At 42.1% G+C, this 13,713-nt stretch overlaps 1 protein-coding gene across 7 annotated transcripts in view; it reads left to right on the top strand.

Moving 5' to 3' along the window:
• The window catches only part of LOC129851127 (forkhead box protein P1-B-like), a 246,278-nt gene that overhangs the window by 82,511 nt on the left and 150,054 nt on the right, over window positions 1–13,713 (top strand). For 6 of the 7 annotated variants that reach the window (XM_055917425.1, XM_055917423.1, XM_055917428.1 and 3 more), the window contains one exon: window positions 11,612–11,678. The gene's annotated coding sequence lies outside the window, so the exon portion shown is untranslated. Of the gene's footprint in view, window positions 1–4,151; window positions 4,363–11,611; window positions 11,679–13,713 lie in introns of those variants that run through there. The other variant, XM_055917424.1, reaches the window with a different exon arrangement.

Below are 13,713 nucleotides of genomic sequence, written 5' to 3'. Positions count from 1 at the left end.
CTGACTGACCTCATGGTGATTTCCCTAGATCTCCCTCTAGGGTCAGTTCATATAGAATAACTATGTTTAGTTGGCTGTCTATGTGCTTCCTGTCTGACCAGTGTCATGGGTGAGTGCAGCTCAGGGCCTCAGGTAATGGCAGGTGGGGGGACTTAATGACTTGATGACCTTTCGTCTGCATGTGATCTGTCACATCTCAACTGTCTGCAGCGGACTCCAGATCAGTCAAGAGGGCAGGAGAGGAACATTACAGAGATACTTAGAGCCCTGTTTAGGGCCTGCTTTCAACTCTCTGATTGGCAGGTAGAGCCCCAACGAGATGCATTGTTCACTGTTCTTTTAACCCCTGCTAACCCCTGCTTGTCTGAGAGTCCAACCAGTTCAACTGAGAGTATTTGGTTGAACAGTGCTGTTTTTTAAATTTTTTAGATTTAACATTTTTTATAAAGTATTTGCAGTGAATATAGTTGAACCAATGGCTTCAGGAGAGTTTAATCTACTCTTTTGTCTGTTTTGATATATCTTTCTTTCTACTTTTTGATAACAAGTTTTCAGCAAAGATTCATTTTTTTAAATTTCTTTAGTGTGTTCTTACAATTGCCCCATTGTATGAATAAAATATGGACACCAGAAAAAAAAATACAATTTCTGTGACCATAGTGATAAGCACCTTAAAAATGTGTTTACATTAATGATGTTTTAAATGTTAATGTCAGTTGAGAGGATAAGAAATATTACATGATAGACTCACTATTCAAAATCTGATAGCCAGGGAGAAGTAAATTATTTCCAATATTTGATATTTAAATTATTTTCAAATGAACAGAGACATGAGCAGAGCAAAGGCGAGTAGTTTCCTCTGGTGATACTCGGGGTGTCTGTGTTACCTTGCTGTGTCTCCGCCTCATTAATGTTCTGAGCATGTGAGAGAACCAGCAGAACTGTACTCCATAACCCATGGCACTGTGCTGTGTGCTGTGTTTGTGGGAGACCTCGGGCCCCATGCATACATGCACACACAGACATCCCCCAGCCGTTTAAAGTCCACCGGCTCATTCAGAAAGGGATGGCCGCCGAGCTGTCCTGATTAAAATGACAATAGTCTAATTAACTCGACCTCGGTGTCAGTGCACAAAACGGATGCTTGCCCTCCACTTTCTGTCTAAAAAAACCTTTGTCTTCACTCCGTCCCAAAAATATGTTTTTCAGGCAAACGCCTCAACCCCTTCGATGAGATTTGCTAATGGCAATAACTTTTTATAACCTAATTAAATCTAGGCAAAGTTTCTATATTTTTTCCTTCTGTGAAATCCTTGAGGTATCCTCCGTTTTGGGGATAGTATTACAAGCATCTTCAAGCACTATTAAGTCATTTAAAATATTATATATGATTATAAACCGGTCTGTTTGTGCTCAACCTGATTTTATTTCAAACATGGATAATTACATTCACTCTCCAGTGATCTCCCTCTCTGAAGAGACAGAAGACAGTAGGCTCATCCCCCCCGGGCCCCTCGTCCTCTGCCCCCTAACTTCTAGCTCTATGAACAGACAGACCAGATAAAGACAGGCCAGAGATAGAGTATTGAACCAAGTGAACCCATTTTACAGCAAAGTTGAACATTTTAACCAGATAAACATTTTGTCTTTCATGCTCCACAACAGAGATATTTGAAAGGGGGATTTTGTGCTTGCAATACGATCGGTTGCCATTTTTTGATACTCTCAGCTAAAGGAAGCGGGAGTAGAAAAAAAAACATGACAAAAAACTTGAGTGACCGAACTGGAAACGGCTTTCTGTTCTATTATCCTTTTGCTGGTGATTAAGGTCTATAGGGAGATAATTACGCTTTAGTCTTAAGTTAATGAAACAAAAACCTCTCTTCTTCTAAAAGGAAGGTCAGATCATTTGTGCTACTATCTGCAGACATGTCCCACCCTTGATGAGCCACATTGAGAATTGGTTTTGTTTTAAGGTTGGAGTCCCCCCACCCCCTTCCCCTCGCCTGTCAGTCTAGGACTGATATGAGGGATTTCTCGCTGAAGCCAGAAACAATGAGGTCTCTCTCTCGCTCACCAATGCTGTTGTCTGGTAGAATCTGACCACTATAGGTGCATGCAGGTAAAGGGGAAAACAACATCAAATGAAAACATCACAATGTCTTCTGGGATGTGTGCTGAATGGACACTGTAACACAGGGCAAAATATACAAGGGCAAATACCTCACCACCTGGTCCCTAATGCCCATTTAACAAGGTCTACCAGAAAGTAGCCAAAAATGACCTATGTTGTCACAGCAAAATAATCCTGCAGCAACAGGATTTGAACGTTTAGTCCACAATGTTGCTTGATCTGTAGCTATCTGAACAAAAAAGTCCCTAATGAAAAGTGCCATACTGTTAATATAACTGTGTGTTAGTGTGGATTTTCAGTGAATTTATGTAAATCACGAAGCTCATCTGCATTTCCTGCGGTGCAGTAAAATTATTTCTCAGCAACAAAATATTGATCAAATTAAGATTTTACATCTGTATGCGTTAAATATAAATAAAATGCACAGGTTTGAATTTACTTCGGAAGAAACACAGGTGCCACATGTATAATTTCACTTCTAACAGCCCAAGGAGACATCTCTTTTGAAATGAATGGAAGTGAAGTGTGGACTAGCCACTGTTTGGTATGTCTGAGCCGTGTAGCACAAGTGGCGACCACAGAGCACATATTTAACTGTCCTTGTAGAAGTTCACATCTGGTGTGTGGAGCTGAGCTGGGCGACTCGGCGGCAGGGCAGTCCCTCCTCCCCCGACACCACTCTCACATTTCATCATCTGTTCTCCAGCGCCGGGGTGCTCCAGCATAAGTTGGCCGCTCTTGATCCATCTGTTGTTATTGTTTTCCACTGATAATTGGCTTGAACAATGGAATGCCTGTGTCCCCCTGCCTTTGAAACTCTATACCCTGTTTATTTTCCAGAGGTCTCATTTCTGCTCTCCGCGGCTCTCTCCTTCTCTCTCTCCTTCTCTCTGGCCCTCCTTCTCTCCCTGCCCCCCCCCCTCTCTCCCCCTTACTCCCTCCCTAGCCTGCTGTCTGCACCCCTCTTCCTCCATTTCTACTTCTCCCCCTTCTAATTTAGAGAGGGGCGCATGAAATGAAATCTTTGACTGGGCATCAGTATATCACTCAGCATCTAAAGCTGGGCTCGAGATTTTCTTTGGGCATCGTCTCCCGTTCTCTTTGGTTCACTTGAAGTTTTAGTCATGAAGCCTGGCAGATTCAGGCAGACACTCCAGGAGTCTTGCACCGTTATGAGTTTCTGAATTCATATCCCGAGAGTTGGGGGTAGACAGACAGATAGTTAAAGGGAGGGAGAGAGAGAGAGATAGAGGGAAGGAGAGAGAGAGGGAGCAAGAATGAGAAAGGGTCTGTAGACTGTAAGAGCTGGACAATTGTGGCTGTTCTAAATCGTATCCGTTTTTTCCCTGGCTTTAGAGACTCAGCCTTTATTTTCTATTCATCCATTAGGAGGTGTCCATAGGAGTGCAGCAGGGAGCAAAGAGGGGGATGACTGAAGGCATGATAAGTAGTAGAAGTATGATACTTTTACTGGATATTGAAAGGAATATTCATACCCAAACATGACCTACTTTAATTAATTTTTTTCATTTTAATAACACTTTACCGTTTAAGGTGATGGATATATCCTTTAGAATGTCCTATAGGTGATATAGTATGTCACATTTGCTTACACAAGTTAAGCGAGTAGCTGAAATTGATATTTTAAAAGTTGAAGATGAGGTATTTGATATTTATGTATTAAAAACAACTGATAGAAACAAATTTCATTTTTAAAAGTCCTACAACAAAAGTAATGTGTTTGAAGTTGGTATGTGTCTTTACAAACTTTGAGCACTTTACTGAGGACAAACTAAGTAGCTTTTTGTTCTGGACTGGTTGTGTGACCGTTCTGGTGTTCGTTCATTTGTTCTGCTTGCTCTTGTCTAATTAAACGGGCAGAGGACAGGTATGGCTCTCAGCAGGCGCCTGCTCTGCTCTGCCTGGTCTGTGCCAGTCCTTCATTTGCTGAGTGTTTGTGTTTATGCAAAGGGACCTCTTCCTGCATATTTAATCTAGAGCAAGGCTCTGGCTTTTGTTGTGTTTAGACCACATACCTCCAGTTCCTCTGAACACTGCAGTCAGGGCTCTCTTCAGCTCTCTCACACTACAACTACTGCTTTTACTGCTACTAGCACTGACGGGCTTTTCTTCTGTTTGAGAAGTGGATTGTAGAAGTCTTGTTAAACCTTGGGGAATCTACATTCATGTTTCAGTAATGTAATGAAACTCAGGCTCACGGTTCATGGGTAAGTCAGTAAAGATTTTAAGTGTAATTTTTCTCCTTCTCTTCCCTGGCCTTGTATGGGTTCATGTTGCATGTGTCTGTATTGTGGGTTTGTTCTGTAAGTGATGCAAAGAACTGCGCCGCAGGTAGAAAGATGCGTTCCTCTGAAGAGCTGAAGTTCTTCTGGAGGTCCAGGGTTTGGATTGAAGGCTTCTGACAGACTTAAGGGCTGCCTGACCAGCAGTCCTCTGGTGATCTCATAGAAGAGGCTTGCATCATGTGAACTAAACTAAACTGTGTGTGCGAGCGTGAGCTGCTCCTGTTCTCTAGTTCAGAACGGTGTGATAGCAAAGGAGTGAATGTGCTGCTGTGATGGGTGAGGGTATCAGTTCCTCTCTCCTTCTTTCCCTCCATCTTTGTCCGGGGAAATGGAATCTGAGGGTTATTGATATTAATAGCACACAGGATCTGAGGTGGACGAATGGAGGAGCAGGACACAGAGGCTTGGGAGAGTGGAAACGTGATATCACAGGAGAGAATTGACAGTCCTCCTGTTTGACAGGGTGGAAAGGAATTGGCCGTAAAAATAGCATTGCATAATCTGTCTGTCGGTTAGCCCCTTTGTGCTCTCCGTGTGTGTAGGGTTCTCTCCCTCCTTCCCTCCCTCCTCTCTATCTCTCTCTCTGCCTCCCTCTGTCCCAGCTAGTAGTTCTCAACTGTAGGAGAAACCAAATTAAGTTATTTTTCTGATGTTTACTTCATGGATCAGCTGATTAGAATCTGTGTATAGCCAGAGTGAAGTAATTTGGGTTTACATAGGAAGGGAATGCTCTATTCAAAGAGCCCTGTTAACATTTAAATAGTGTAAAGAAATGTGCTGCCTTGTTTGTTTAGGGTTAGGAGTGAAATTCCACTTCCTTGGTATTAAGGCGGAAAGCTCTCTCTGTGTACTTTGTTCTTAGCTCAGCAATACATGAGGGCAGGTCCAAAGAATCTCTGGGATCAGACAGGCTGACATTCAGCAGGCTGCACTGTTGCCTTTTCAGCTTACAGGCAAAAAAAACTCCAAATGAGAAGTTGGGTTTAATTGGTGGGTTTTGAGCCTGTTTGCGTGCTGTTTGAGTGCTGTTGTTTACAGACTATGTGGGTGTGCAATATAATGCCACCATGAAAGAGAAAATACACTTGATATTTTGAAGCGTTTTTTATGAGACGTAGTTATGTTTTCATTGAATCAGTCTGCCTTAATAAAGCTTGAAAGAAATGAAGGAAAAAATACTGTTCAGTCAGTCCTTTAGTGAATCACATATAAACAGCTGCATTTGTTTGAAAATGAGTCATGCCTTAGATTTTCCTGTGTTTCAGAGCACGGACAGTGACTTGGGAAATCTTCGACACACACCCTAAAAACAAACACTAATGTCCTGAATATAGATATCACTGACTGCCTATCCTGTTGGACTCCCTCTTATTATTATTATTATTAATACATTATTTATATTGATCCACAAGACCATCACCCATTTCCTGGAGGAATGTTCAAACAAGCAAGACCATCACCCATTTCCAGGAGGAATGTTCAAACAAGCAAGACCACCACCCATTTCCAGGAGGAATGTTCAAACAAGCAAGACCACCACCCATTTCCGGCAGGAATGTTCAAACAAGACCACCACCCATTTCCAGGAGGAATGTTCAAACAAGCAAGACCAGCACCCATTTCCAGGAGGAATGTTCAAACAAGCAAGACCATCACCCATTTCCAGGAGGAATGTTCAAACAAGCAAGACCAGCACCCATTTCCAGGAGGAATGTTCAAACAAGCAAGACCATCACCCATTTCCAGGAGGAATATTCAAACAAGCAAGACCACCACTCATTTCCGGGAGGAATGTTCAAACAAGACCACCACCCCTTTCCAGGAGGAATGTTCAAACAAGCAAGACCAGCACCCATTTCCAGGAGGAATGTTCAAACAAGACCACCACCCATTTCCAGGAGGAATGTTCAAACAAGACCACCACCCATTTCCAGGAGGAATGTTCAAACAAGCAAGACCATCACCCATTTCCAGGAGGAATGTTCAAACAAGCAAGACCACCACCCATTTCCGGCAGGAATGTTCAAACAAGACCACCACCCATTTCCAGGAGGATTGTTCAAACAAGCAAGACCAGCACCCATTTCCAGGAGGAATGTTCAAACAAGCAAGACCACCACTCATTTCCGGGAGGAATGTTCAAACAAGACCAGCACCCATTTCCAGGAGGAATGTTCAAACAAGACCAGCACCCATTTCCAGGAGGAATGTTCAAACAAGACCACCACCCATTTCCAGGAGGAATGTTCAAACAAGACAACCACCCATTTCCAGGAGGAATGTTCAAACAAGACTACCACCCATTTACAGGAGGAATGTTCAAACAAGACCACCACCCATTTACAGGAGGAATTTTCAAACAAACCAATGCTATTTTTTGTTTTCACATACAACAACGAGTTAGCCCATAGAGACAAGGTCAGAGACCTGGTCGGGTGGTGCCAGAATAACAACCTATCCCTCAACATAATCAAGATAAAGAAGATGATTGTGGACTACAGGAAAAGGAGGAAGGAGCATGCTCCCATTTTCATCGACGGGGCTGTAGTGGAGCAGATTGAGAGCTTCAAGTTCCTTGGTGTCCACATCAACGACAAACTAGAATGGTTCAAACACACCAAGGCAGTTGTGAAGAGGGCATGACAAAACCTATTATACCTCAGGAGACTGAAAAGATGTGGCATGGGTCCTCAGATCCTCAAAAGGTTCTACAGCTGCAACATCAAGAGCATCCTGACTGGTTGCATCACTGCCTAGTACGACAATTGCTCGGCCTCCGACCGCAAGACACTACAGAGGGTAGTGCGTATGGCTCAGTACATCACTAGGGCTAAGCTGCCGGCCATCCAGGACCTCTACACCAGGCGGTGTCGGAGGAAGGCCCTAGAAATTGTCAAAGACCCCAGCCACCCCAGTCATAGACTGTTCTCTCTACTACCGCATGGCAAGCGGTACCAGAGTGCCATGTCTAGGACAAAAGGCTTCTCAACAGCTTTTAACCCCAAGCCATAAGACTCCTGAATTACTATTTGCATTGTGTTCCGCCCCCCCCCCCCCCCCCCCCGCCAACCCCTCTTTTTTGCTGCTGCTACTCTCTGTTTATCATCTATCCATAGTTACTTTAACTATACTTACATATACAATTAGCCCGACTAACCAGTGCCCCCGCACATTGACTCTGTACCGGTACCACCTGTATAAAGCCTCTCTACTGATATTTTCATTGTCATTTTACTGTTTTTCTTCTTTTTTTTTCTTTACTTATCTATCGTTTACCTAATACCTATTTTTTTACTTAAAAATTGCACTGTTGGTTAGGGCTTGTAAGTAAACATTTCACTGTGAGGTCTATACCTGTTGTATTCGGCGCACGTGACAAATACACTTTGATTTGATTTGCTGTCTAGTTCATGGTATGATAAATAAACAGATCTGTGTAGAATGATGCAGCTAGCGTCACTAAGTGATCGAAACATGCTGATAGGCTTAAAGACAGTGAGTGAGGAAACTGTTCTATTGACAGACAGCCATCGAGTTGGGCATTAATTCATATGGTAATGACGTGTGAAAGTTCATTAACGACCTACCACAGAAGTTGCCACAGATATCGTTTTAAGCATGTCAGAGTAATTAATGGAATAACTTTACTTTGTGGTAAATATTCATGAACTCTTCTTTTCTGTCAGAATGGTGTGAAGAGAGTGGAGAGTCTAGTCTGTCCATTAGAAGGGCTGAAGAGCCATCCGGAGTGGATGTTGGGCCTTCTTTTGGGATTGTGTGCGTTTCAGTGGAGGGGTATTCATTCCTTTTTTGAACATGCGATCCTACAACCTCTAAAATAGTCCCAACCAAGAATAAAAAAACACAATACTGATGAATGTTTTGCATTTGTCATGAAATACAGTGCTTTTATTTTTATACCAAAGATGCAATAATAATACATTGTATTTATTATTATACCAAAGAGGCAACAATAATATAGTGTATTTATTATTACATCACAGAGACAACAATAATACAGTATATTTATTATTACATCACAGAGACAACAATTATGTTCATGTAGATGATGATGATGATAATTCTTATTTGTTGGTACAGCAATGTAGGAACATATGCTTTTGAATCAACTCAGTCTTTCTGTGTCTGTATCTCTCTGTGTCTTTCCAGCAGATATGATATGGCTAATACTGTAACTCCCTTGATGGACACTTTTGTTGTTCAACTGTTTTACCTCCTCACACAAAATACCTAGCTATCTTTTCAACACTTTGGCAGCAAGCATTGTAAGATGCTCCTCGACTCTCTTTTGTCTCAGGAAGTTGTTGCGTTTTGATTCATGTTCTCACTGAGCGTGCACATAAAACACCTGGGTGGGTAATCATCTCAACCAGGAGTTATTCTGTTCCCTCAAATCTCAATGTGGGAGTGTGTGATGGGCTCTACAAACCCGACTGGGCAGAGCAGCATGCTGTTGTTTATCCACACCGTGAGCTCACTGCACCCCCACCGCTCCAAACACTACTATTACTGCCACGTGCAGTTTTAAATTGACACAATTATCTATTTAGGTATTACAAGATGTGCATTGTATTGCACAGAGGGATAGAAAAGCACCATCACAGCTGCTATCATAGTTTTGTTGTTTCTTTTTTCCCTCCAATACACATTTTCCGTCATTAAAGTGATGGAACATTTATCTAAATGGATGTTATGCATTGGGTAAACTCATTTAGTTCCCTGGGCCTTTTCAGGTGATAGGGATTAATGATGTTTAGTAGTTTGAAACTGAGAATATCTGTCATTAGTCACCACTCGCTATTGATTTACCATGTCATTGATGATATGTTAATTGAAGTCTAATGAATCAGAATAATACGAGAGTGGTGTGGGAACAGTCCATTTTGTATGATTTTCGACCCTCGTCGAGTTCAAAGTGAGTTTAATGTTGACTAGTGTTTTCAACAAGGGCATTTACCAGATAATGAATGCTGTAACTGGGCAAGGTTCAGGCTCATGTGTTTTATCTAGGCACAGTCTGCTTTAGATAAACACTTTGGAGCTCCACAAATGCCTGGCCACAGCTTTGACTGCCAAATGTAAACTGTACAAAAGAACAGTGTGAGAGAGTTGGTATTTTTTCATATTTGGATATGCTTTAATGCTTTTATTCAAATGCTTCTGAGATATTGCCCCATAGTCACTTTTCCGTTTACCATAAAAATAAGATTTGATGTATTTTTTTGGGGGGGGTTGAGTGCTCAGTTTACAGTGCACACAGTGCATGCTGAACAGTTAGTGTGCTCCTGAGTCTAGAAAGACAGGTTTGCTCTTCCACCAGGTGGAGTCATCTTTTACATTTTTCTGATAGCAGCATCTGGCGCAAGGAATTAAAAAAATAAACTTTCATTTTCATTTAACAACTTCATTGTTAAGTCTTATCGTCCTCAACGGCTACAGTATAGTGAACGATTGTGCTGATCAACCAGATGGAAATGAGGAGATGCGGTAGACAATTAGGGTAGCTATCTACATGCACTAGTATACAGTGCACTCGGTAAGTATTCAGACCACTTGACTTTTCCACATTTTGTTATGTTACAGCCTTATTCTTAAATTGATTTAATTGTTTTTTTCTCCCTCATCAATCTACACACAATACCCCATATTGACAAAGCAAAAACGAGCTTTTAGTAATTTAGCAAATGTATTAAAAATAAAAAACGGAAATATCACATAAGTATTCAGACCCTTTACTCAGTACTTTGTTGAAGCACCTTTGGCAGCGATTACAGCCTCTTGAGTCTTCTTGGGTATGACGCTACAAGCTTGGCACACCTGTATTTGGGGCGTTTCTCCCATTCTTTTCTGCAGATCTTCTCAAGCTCTGTCAGGTTGAATGGGGAGTGTTGCTGCACAGCTATATTCAGGTCTCTCCAGAGATGTTCGATCAGGTCCGGGCTCAGGCTGGGCCACTCAAGGACATTCAGAGACTTGTCCCGAAGCTACTCCTGCGTTGTCTTGGCTGTGTGCTTTGGGTCGTTGTCCTGTTGGAAGGTGAACTTTTGCCCCAGTCTGAAGTCCTGAGCACTCTGGAGGTTTTCATCACGGATCTCTCTGTACTTTGCTCCATTCATCTTTCCCTCGATCTTGACTCGTCTCTCAGTCCCTGCCGCTGAAAATCTTCCCCACAGCATGATGCTGCCACCACCGTGCTTCACCGTAGGGATGGTGCCAGGTTTCCTCCAAACGCGAGGCTGTCATGTGCCTTTTACTGAGGAGTGTCTTCCGTCTACCCATTCTACCATAATGGACTGATTTGTGGAGTGCTGCAGAGATGGTTGTTCTTCTGGAAGATCCTCCCATCTCCAAATAGGAACTCTGGAGCTTTGTCAGAGTGACCATCGAGTTCTTGGTCACCTCCCTGACCAAGGCCCTTCTCCCCCGATTGCTCAGTTTGGCTGGGCGGCAAGCTCTAGGAAGAGTCTTGGTGGTTCCAAACTTCTTCCATTTAAGAATGATGGAGGCCACTGTGTTTTTGGGGACCTTCAATGCTGCAGAAATGTGTTGGTACCCTTCCCCAGATCTGTGCCTCGACACAATCTTGTCTCGGAGCTCTACGGACAATTCCTTAGACCTCATAGCTTGGTTTTTGCTCTGACATGCACTGTCAGCTGTGGGACCTTATATAGACAGGTGTGCCTTTCTAAATCATGTTGAATCAATTGAATTTACCACAGGTGGACAATCAATTAGTGTATTTTAGAATAAGACTGTAACGTAATACAATTTAGAAAAAGTCAAGGGGTCTGAAGTCTTTCCAAAGGCACTGTATGTCAGTGCTTGATAATCAGTCAAAAGAAAGATTGCTGACACCATTTAAAGGAAAGACAAACAAAAACATCAGGAAAGAAATACAAAAATCGACTACTTCTTAATAATTACCTAGGAAGAAGTGTGTTACCCATTCCTGGAAAATACCCATTATTTGTGTAATTGTGATCAATCCTGTTGAGCGGGCTCATACTGCAAGCAGTATTATTAATAAACATAGATTTTGTCTGTTTGTCTTTCAGCGATTCTGTTTTGGTGATTGCTGATGGCAAAAGCTGTAGTTAGTTGCAGTGATTATTCAATAACAACCTCTAATTCCTATGTCCTCTGTCTGCAGGGCAAGGAGGCTGAAGTCACTACGCTGGAACTGAAGATTGCTTTAAACGAGCAAGTCATTGTAGAAGGTAAACACACGATTATTCATTAGACTTCAATCTCAGTGTGAGGGTGAATGTTGTATCGGATTGGCTTAATAAATAACCTGATGCAGTCTGGTTGCCTTGGTTGTATGTTTGTTGAAACAAAAACCTTGCTCTGAAGGTTCACTATCAAACACCTGAAAATGTACACGCAGACTGTAAGTGTTGAAATATCTCATGATCATGCTACTGTGTGATGAATCTATGTATGATTTATTGTAGTTGATGTTATACAGCACAGTTTGTTCTATAGCAGAATAGGTCTGTAGTGTGTAGTGGACTTCTGCCTGTAGAGAGATCATATGTTAGTGTGCAAGTACAGGTAGGTACATGTAGTAGTTAAGGTTTATGGACTCCCCGAGGGGCATTTTACCTAGAAGGGTTATTGGAATGGATTTTCTCTTCTCCCCCTCATTTCCCCTCATCACTGTGCCTCTGTCATGATAGAGGGTCAAAGTTCCTCTTAAGAAACAGTAGATTAATACATGGTTACATATCTACTGGTTATTTAGCTGTTGGAATCTCCATCTCTTGGTGCATCAGTGTGGTTCTTTTTGTGTGTTTGTGTATGTATGTGTGTGTGTGTGTGTGCTCCTCACACCCCTCTCCGTATCTAAATGTGCTGGGGCCCCAGGAAGTAAGCAGGCAGGCTTGAGTGATCCAGTGGGGAGAGTTGGGAGTGTTAACACGTCAGGAGCTCTAGGCTTCAGAGGAGCAGTGTGTCTGTGTTCTGTTTTTCACAGCCCTGTAGACAGTGATGGGCTTTAACATCCCAGCCCCTCAGCTCACAGCTAACGGCAGGGGCACAAACCCCTGCAGGTTTACTCCCATAGACTCTTAGGGAGATGCCAAACTACCTCGATAATATTATGTTGTCACTAACCACTATAGGCCAACACTACATAGAATGTAGTGGTCTTAATTGTCCTTCAGGGTGTGAGTGACGAAGTTAAAACTTCTTTGTGATACGGGGCAGAATTTTCACTTTTGGATGAATAGCGTGCCCAGAGTGAACTGCCTCCTACTCTATCCCAGATGTTAATATATGCATATTATTATTACTATTGGATAGAACATACTCTGAAGCTTCTAAAACTATTTGCATGATGTCTGTGAGTATAACAGAACTCATATGGCAGGCAAAACACTGAGAATGAAAGTGAGAATTCTGAGGCTGGTCGATTTTCAATTCATCGCCTATTCAAATCCCAGTAAGATATGGATCTGTTTGCACTTCCTACGCCTTCCACTAGATGTCAACAGTCTGTAGAACGTTGAATGAAGCTTCTACTGTGATGTGGGGCCGGATGAGACGGGAATGAGTCAGTGGTCTGGCAGAGTGCCAGTTCCTGGTCATGCGCATTCCAAATAATATCGCCTTGCGTTCCATTATTTCTGTAGACACAAAGGAATTCTCCGGTTGGAACTTTATTTAATATTTATGATAACAACATCCTGAAGATTGATTCTCTACTTAGTTTGACAAGTTTATTCGACCTGTAATATAACTTTTTGAAGTTTTCGTCCGACGTTCGTCTGGATCTGCGCCAGCGTTTGGACATGCGTACTAAACATTCTAGCAAAAGTAGCTACTTGGACATAAGTAATGGACATTATCGAACAAAACAACGATTTATTGTGGAACTAGGATTCCTGGAAGTGCATTCTGATGAAGATCATCAAAGGTAAGGTAATATTTATGATGTAATTTCGTATTTCTGTTGACTCCAACATGGCGGAGAAATGTTGTTATATCTGAGCGCCATCTCAGATTATTGCATGGTGTGCTTTTTCCGTAAAGGTTTTTTGAAATCTGACACAGCGGTTGCATTAAGAACAAGTGTATCTTTAATTCTATGTAAAACATGTATCTTTCATCAAAGTTTATGATGAGTATCTCTGTTATTTGACGTGGCTCTCTGCAATTTCTCCGGATATTTTGGAGGCATTTCTGAACATGGCGCCAATGTAAACCAAGATTTGTGGATATAAATATGCACATTATCGAACAAAACATACA

Source organism: Salvelinus fontinalis, chromosome 3 (genome assembly GCF_029448725.1).
Source record: "Salvelinus fontinalis isolate EN_2023a chromosome 3, ASM2944872v1, whole genome shotgun sequence".
NCBI lineage: Eukaryota > Metazoa > Chordata > Actinopteri > Salmoniformes > Salmonidae > Salvelinus > Salvelinus fontinalis.
The sequence above is the reverse complement of the archived record's forward strand: the minus strand, read 5'-3'. Positions and strand labels throughout refer to the sequence as shown.